Below are 7580 nucleotides of genomic sequence, written 5' to 3'. Positions count from 1 at the left end.
TCAACCCTACAAGAAAAGGGTGGAAATGAGGCAGGCTGTCTGGCACAGTGGCAACAACAGCGGATGAAGGAGGGCCATGAAACAGTGAAGAATCAACAGCAGTAAGAAGGGCTCTCAGCAAAGATTCTGAGGTGCTGTCGCAGCTCCAGAGGCAGGAGTGGCTGGAGGGTTTGCTCCTGTGCCCGGCCGGTGGTAATTGAATTGTTTGAAGGATGGAAGGGAATGACAGTACCTTTGGATGAGTGGCTGGGGAAGGAAAAGATCTCAGTGCTTTGCCCAGGTACGGTATGCACTGTATTCAGTGTGGAGTGGCACCTCTCGGTGGCTCAGCATGTGGCAGGATTCGAGCAGCCAGGAGGCAAGCCAGGATGATGCCCACCACCTGCATGAGTGCCAGCCCAAGCGCAGCTGTGGCAATGTAGAACATGTTGTCACTGACAAAGTCGTAGACCTTGCTGAAGCATCCGTCACGGTAAATGCCCCGAGCGTCTGACGGGAGAGGACTGTGCAGGCAGCCTTTGCGTGTCCTGCAACAGCTCACGGGCACTGAGCCATTGGGTGCCTGTTGTTCCACTGACCAGGGTGAGGAGAACCAGTCATGGTAACTCTCTACCCCACAGCAGTCCAACATACGCTGGATGGAATCCAGAGCCTCTGCCTTCTCCTCATCCTCGGTGTAGGAACGTATGGCTTCCCACAGCCCATTCTGGAAACCTTCAGCAATATCCTTGTGATAAAACAAACTAGAGAGCCCTGCCGCTAAGCCAGCCACCAAAACAGCCAGCTGAAAGCTCCCATAAGTGCGCAGGAGGCAACGGTGTTCTGTGGCAGCACTTAAACAACCCACGAAGCCCCACACAATGACAGCGGTGCCAGTAGCCAGCAAAATGAAGGGAGTATTGGGATATTCATTGGTGGACAGCACCAAGTAGGTGCCCAGTGAAATCTTGGCCCAGACACCAATGGTAAGCATGGTCAGACCTGCTGCCCAGAAGACAAAGCTGAAAGCCATCAGAAAAAGCTTGAGCAGAGTCATGATGCCTTTCAGGTGATGGAAGGTAAATTTCCTAGGTGCTGATACCTGGTTTAGGGGAAGGAGGCGACACTTGGGTGCTGCTGACAGATGCTCTTGGGTGCCACCTTTAGATAACGCTTTGTTAAAGTTGCAGTTAATCCTGAACTTGTAAGCTGAGGAATGGTAGTTGCCTTCACTGATCTGTCCTGAGAAATGCCGAATGATCTCAAGGAATGTTTTTGCCAGATGATGGTACTGACTGGTGCTCTTGTGTGCCGGTAGATGTCCTTGCTGGGTTCCCAGGGCAGGTGTTGCAGAGGGAAACCCGTGGAGCTCTCTGCCTGCTTTACCTGGTCCAAATCCAGAACGCAAACCGTTTTTTCTCTTTATAGCTGCCTGCTGCAGCTGGCACCATCAGCGGCCAGGCTTCCTGCAGAATACAAGGAAGATCACAAACCACAAAACCAGTTGGATTGTCTCCCTGGTCAAATTACTGACTTGGGCAATGTGCTGCTGGGCTTGTAATAAAAGCTGTTTCTGACACACCAGAGGCTCTCCAGGGAGATGAGGACTGCCTCCTTCCTGGGCTGTCACTCAGCCACTCCAGAAACTCCTGTCATTGCCTCTCCAGTTGCATGCCCCGCCTGGGTTGACTAGCTGCTGATTCGCTCATCATAGTCTCTGGTTTCCCTGTTCTAGCAAGCTTTTATGTTCAGGGATTGTTTTTCATTTAAGCACCACATTGCACAATCAACTTTAGTAGGAGAACTGATTTCCTTGCACAGCTACCTGCTAGTTCCTCTTTTTGATGGTTCTCATCTCAAGAGATAAGGGTTCTTTAAAAATATAACATATCTCCGCTCCGCTCTACAAGCTGATGATCTCAAGATTCTCAAATATGTCCCAGTCAGTGGCAACACTGAAAGATTTCCCCATTCCTGATTCTTAAGCAGGTGAATTCTGCTTCTCGTCTCAGAAGGTGCTGATAATTTGCAGATATAGATACACGTTGTCAAAATAAAATGTAAATGACCTATGCATTAATCTAAGGAAAAGAAAAAGTAAAGCAGAAAACCAGCCTACTGAGCTAAGGTAATAAGGCTTTCTGAGCTGAACACTCACTCCTCTGCTACCATTCATGCATAACAAGCAGTACGGAATTCCAGGAGGGAGAAATAAATAGATGGTTTAGATTTCTCTTTGATAGATTTATGGTGTAATAAATAGAGGTCTGCATAGTGGATCGATTATTCACTCTTTTCTTTGAATTGCAAGTCGTAAAATGAAAGGATTCTGCAGCAGGCAGCACAAGATAAGTCCTGGACACAATATATGGTAGTCCAAAATTATGAAAAAAGTGAATATTTCCTAGGTCCACTTTCTGTATCAACATACAGAGACCGGCACAGGAAGGCAATAAAATGTGTTTTAAGAAAATTAACAAAAAGCATATTTTGCTTCATTTTAAAGCAGTTATTCAATGCAGTTGAGGGTTTCCCCAAAAGTATTATAACAACAGTGTGATTGCCATAGAATTTAAGGCAAAATAATTATTTGTTTTTATTTGTTTCCTTGTGCAAGAAAGTGTTCCAACTGGGCCACCGCATGCAAGCCACATGAAATTGTTCGACATTGCCCAATACACTTTTGGGGCCATTTTCTCAGTACTAGCATAAACTTTCCATTTTTTGATATTTACAGTGGGGTGGAGAAAACTGTCTCAATGATGTAATGGGCTGCTCCATGCAAATGACTTACTGTGCACTTCATGCTTATGATATTACAATCAGGCACGCAGCCTGTCTCCTTGCAGGAGAAATGCCTGCGAGGCTTCCTGAAAAAATCTAGCTGCCAGTATCTTCCCTTTTAAAATCACCCAGGCCTGCTGGAAAAGGAAAATCAGCCTTGCAGAGTTTGAGAGAGGGGGAATAATTCCTAGCCAGGCCTTTCCTTACCAACTGGACAGCGTGGGTGAGTGGTTTAGGCACTTGGGTGGGACGGATTCTCAATTATAACACCCGACACTTCTAACATCTTAAATTAAAGGTTTCTTTTATTAAAGATTTAAGATAGAGAAAAGTACAGAAATCAGATGTTGCTTTTAAAAGAAAATACAACAAACCCATCAAGCTAGTGCTTACGCAGCAGAAATCCTAAGTTACTTAGGTATGAACCAGAGAACCTTTCCTTAGTGAAAGGGAGCTATCAGTATTTCCCTCAGCCATCAAAGACAGAGAGGTTCATCATATGAGGCTGAAATCCCACATCCCTACTGTTTATGGCAGAGCTTTCCAAACTGTGTGTCACGACACATTAGTGTGTCACCGGCAGTGTGTAGGTGTGTTGTGCGAAAATTGTGCGGAAGGGCACCGCGGAGCTCCCTTACTCACGATTGCTTCGCTTGGTCCCTCCCCCGGAACTTCCTAAAGCAGCTAATGTTAAAGCAGCTTAGCTTAGGTGCTTTAACATTAGCTGCTTTAGGATCACGTGGCGTCTTGACGCAGGACGCACGTGATTGGCGGTGCTGGAGCGGTACGGCGAGGAGTGTGGTAACGCTGGCTGCACGAGGAGTGTGGAGAATTCGAAGTTAGCAGAGCAATTAGTTGAGCAATTTGCAATCAGCTCGGGCGAGAGGCTTCCCCACGTCCTCGGTGCGGCTGCAGGGCAGCGGGGGAGAACAATGGCCCACTGGATGCCCCCAGAGCAGGGAGGGCTGCGCCGGGCAGGCGAGGAGCTTCGAGCCTGCGCTCCCCGGAAAGGTAGAGGCGTGGGGCGAAGAGAGGGGAAGGGAGGCACTGCCCTGGGAGCAGAGCTCGGCTGACGCCGGTGCGGAGAAGTGGCAGCGGCCACTAGCCCTGCGTGGTTTCGGGCGTTGCCTTCGCGGACTTCTGCACTGCACTGCCGCGCGGCCAGGCCAAAGTAACACACAGGTGGAAATGCCACCTGGGACTGCACTAAGCGGGCTGTCTGCCATCTTGGCCAGTCGGAACGGAGCTCAGTTGATTTCTGCCATCTATTTTTATTTTTACTCTGCTGTAATTGTGGATTAACCACCCACTGGCAGTGTACCACCAGAGAGTGCTGGAACTGGACTCTGGACATAGGCATTGCAAATATTTACAGCAGTATAGCCTTGTAGTGAGACATATATATTTACACCATTTTTGTTGGACTTTTACTTCTCTACTTCATGTGTTTTTGCAGCTGAGCTCCTACCTGGACCTATGTGTCCTAATATGTATTGTAAATACTTAATTTTGTTTATTTTTCACATTTTCTCCTGGTCCTGATTCCTATCTTTATCTCACTTTATCGCTGTGGAAGTGAAGCGTAGGTGCTGTTATTTTCATAAGAAAAAACAGAGAAAGATAAGCGCTAAAAACAGTCCTGTTATTTTCATATTTAGTTAATGCTAAAACCTAGAAATAAATTTGCATAGATTTATTCATTAAATTGCAGTTGAATTACCCGTAAAATGGATACCTTTCTAATTAAGAAAAGGAAAGCTGGTGAAGATGACGTTTGCAATGAACAAAATGTAGCGGCTATAGAGGAAGCTACGCAAGAATCAACTGTTGAATGGTCTGTACGTAAGAAGTGTAAAGGAACAATTTCCAAGCCTCGTTTATACAGTAAAGATTATATGAAACTGGGATTCACATTTTCTGGTAATGAAAACAATCGTTGTCCCCAGTGTTTAGTTTGTGGGGATATACTTGCAAATGAAAGTATGGTACCAAATAAATTAAAGCGTCATTTTACCTCAAAACACTATCATTTGTCAGAAAAACCAGTAGGATACTTTATTGAGCTTTCAAAATCTATAAAGAAGCAGTCTGCATCATTCACAAAGAGAATGAAGACATCAGGGAAAGCTCAAAAGGCAAGTTACTTGGTTGCTCAAATAATTGCCAGAAACAAGGACCCACACGCTATTGCCGAAACCACCATAAAGGAATCTTGCTGTGCTATTGTTCGAACAATGTTTGGGCCCGAATTTGAGATAGAAGTTAATAAAATCCCTTTGGCAGATAACACAATCGGAAGACGTATTCAAGACATGTCTGATGACATTAAGCAGCAAATGAAGGATATTTTTCAAGACGATAATATGATCTTTACATTGCAATTAGATGAAGCAACAGATGTCAGTGGGTTAGCACAATTATTGGTTTTTATACGCTTCATTCATACTGACAGAATTATTGAGCAATTCTTGTGTTGTCTAGAACTTCCAATGAGAACTAGAGGTGAAGATATATTTAAAACTTTTGATTGCTTCATGAAGGAAAATAATTTGCAATGGTTAAATTGTGTAGGAATATGCACAGATGGCGCACACTCAATGGTTGGTCCAACAAAAGGTTTTATAGCTTTAGCAAAGAAAGAGAATGAAAATATTATAATTACTCATTGCTTTTTACATCGTAAAGCACTAGTCGCGCAAACCATTGGAAATGAATTAAGAAAACTTTTGGACAAAGTGGTTCAGATGGTCAATTACATTAAAAGTAGACCTCTTCAATCAAGATTATTTGTGAAGACATGGGGGCAAGGTTTAAAAAGCTTCTACTAAACACAGAAGTCTGTTGGCTCTCAAGAGGTCGAGTGCTTTGTCATGTATATGAATTGAGGGAAATGATGCTTAAACTTTTTGAGGAAAATCAGCAAAATGAATTCTGCGATCTAATTCAAAGCAAACTTTGGTGCACAAAATTGGCATATCTTGCTGACATATTTGAATATTTGAATAAAATAAGGAAAAGGAGAAAATATCTTAACAGCGGTAGATAAAATTTGTGCTATGAGAGACAAAATAGCAATTTGGAAAAGGAAAGTGAAAGAAGGAAATTTTGAAATGTTTTCCAAAACTGCTGAGTGCCAGCTAAAATGTGATATCAGCTCGCTAATTGTTGACCATTTAACATTGCTTGGAGAGAAAGTTCATCATTACTTCCCAAATGTTGAAATCCAAGACTATGATTGGATCAGAAATCCATTTCTTTCAACTGCAATGAGGAATTTTTCACTTATTGAAGAAGAAGAATTAGCTGACATAAAAAATGATCGAAATCTGTTAATGATGCATGAACAGGGTGACTTAGACAGCTTTTGGATTCACATTTCAAAAATGCATCCAAACATAGCTAAAGCAGCATTAAAAATTCTTCTGCAGTTTTGTACTACATACATTTGTGAAGTATCCTTTTCAACGATGGCAAACTTAAAGACACTGAAACGTGGAAGCTTAAAAATGTTTGATGACGAAATGCGAGTGTCTTTATCTAATATTCCACCAAATATTGAAAAGCTGTGTTCATCCCATCAACCTCATACATCCCATTAAAATGGTAAGTAGTTATTGGTGTTATTCAACTTTTTTAAATTCTTGCACATATTTACATACTCATAAATGACAACAATGTATGCTATTATCTTACAAATCATATATTTTGAAAAATAGAAATGAAAGGTTTTCATGAGATATGTTGTATCCCCATACATTTCGTTATTACAATTCATGTATGTGTCCGTATCTCTTGTAACGGGTTAGTTTAACCTCCGGTTTGCTAGTAAAACTGAGTTACCATGTCACGAAATGATGCATGTCTAAAAAGTGTGTCACCAACACGAAAAGTTTGGAAAGCTCTGGTTTATGGGATTACGATGGGCTCTTTTACATGGGGGACACATGATTTGAATTGAAAACTTCCTTTCTTGGCAATGTTCTATATGTTTCATTATACAGCACCATCTAGTGGCTATATTATAGCACAATGCTGTCATTACATGCTGCCGATATCTCGCATTAACACTTGCTATCAGCTTATCTCCGATCATTTAAAAAATGGGATACAGCTCAAAAAACTTGGGAGACACTCTGGAGGTTGATGATGTCATGTAAAGGGCCACAAACTTCCATGAATGACCAATCATGAGCATGCAATAAAAGCCTCGTGTAGAAATGCTCAGAGACAAGCTATTTTATGAGGCCACAGTGGGGCCAAAGGGTGGAAGCCCTCCTATCCCCCACATCAGAGTCCTGATCCAGATCAGGTCTCCTGAGTTTACTTTAGAATAAAAAGGGAAAAAGATCTAGCTGTTAGCTGTTAGCTACGTCTTTAAAGTAACATGTAGTTTCACCCCAAGACTCTAGAATTCAAACCTGGAACTTCATAGTCTGAAGTTGGGGCTTGGCCTAGTCCAGTGATTGACCTCAGACTTCTTAAGAACAAAGTAATGTGAGCTGAAATTAATATAAAAATACGCAATCTGAAAACTGAAGTTGTCAATGGAAAGAAAAATACAAAATTCACAAGAATGGAAGAATACCAATATTCTTTTGTCAAACATTTGAAGTCTTTACTTTGAGTACTGAATTTTAACATATATTTGTGATTCCATATTTTGAATTCATATAGAACATCTTGACTTTTCAAACCAGTGCCAGCTCTAGGTTTTTGAGGGCCCTTGGGCAAGACACCCTCAATGCCCCCCAGTGAGTCTACCTTCACACCACCATTGTCATCAGCTCCTATTGCTCCTCATCCTCTTCATAATTGCT

General features: G+C 42.5%; 1 pseudogene; it reads right to left on the bottom strand.

Moving 5' to 3' along the window:
- Positions 1-298: 298 nt before the first annotated feature.
- On the bottom strand, positions 299-1036 carry LOC146340078 (tetraspanin-7 pseudogene; annotated as a pseudogene).
- Between the last annotated feature and the right edge of the window lie 6544 nt (positions 1037-7580).

This window comes from Heloderma suspectum, chromosome 7 (assembly GCF_057233095.1).
Source record: "Heloderma suspectum isolate Gila_16-S chromosome 7, 16-S_ref, whole genome shotgun sequence".
Taxonomy (NCBI): domain Eukaryota; kingdom Metazoa; phylum Chordata; class Lepidosauria; order Squamata; family Helodermatidae; genus Heloderma; species Heloderma suspectum.
The sequence above is the reverse complement of the archived record's forward strand: the minus strand, read 5'-3'. Positions and strand labels throughout refer to the sequence as shown.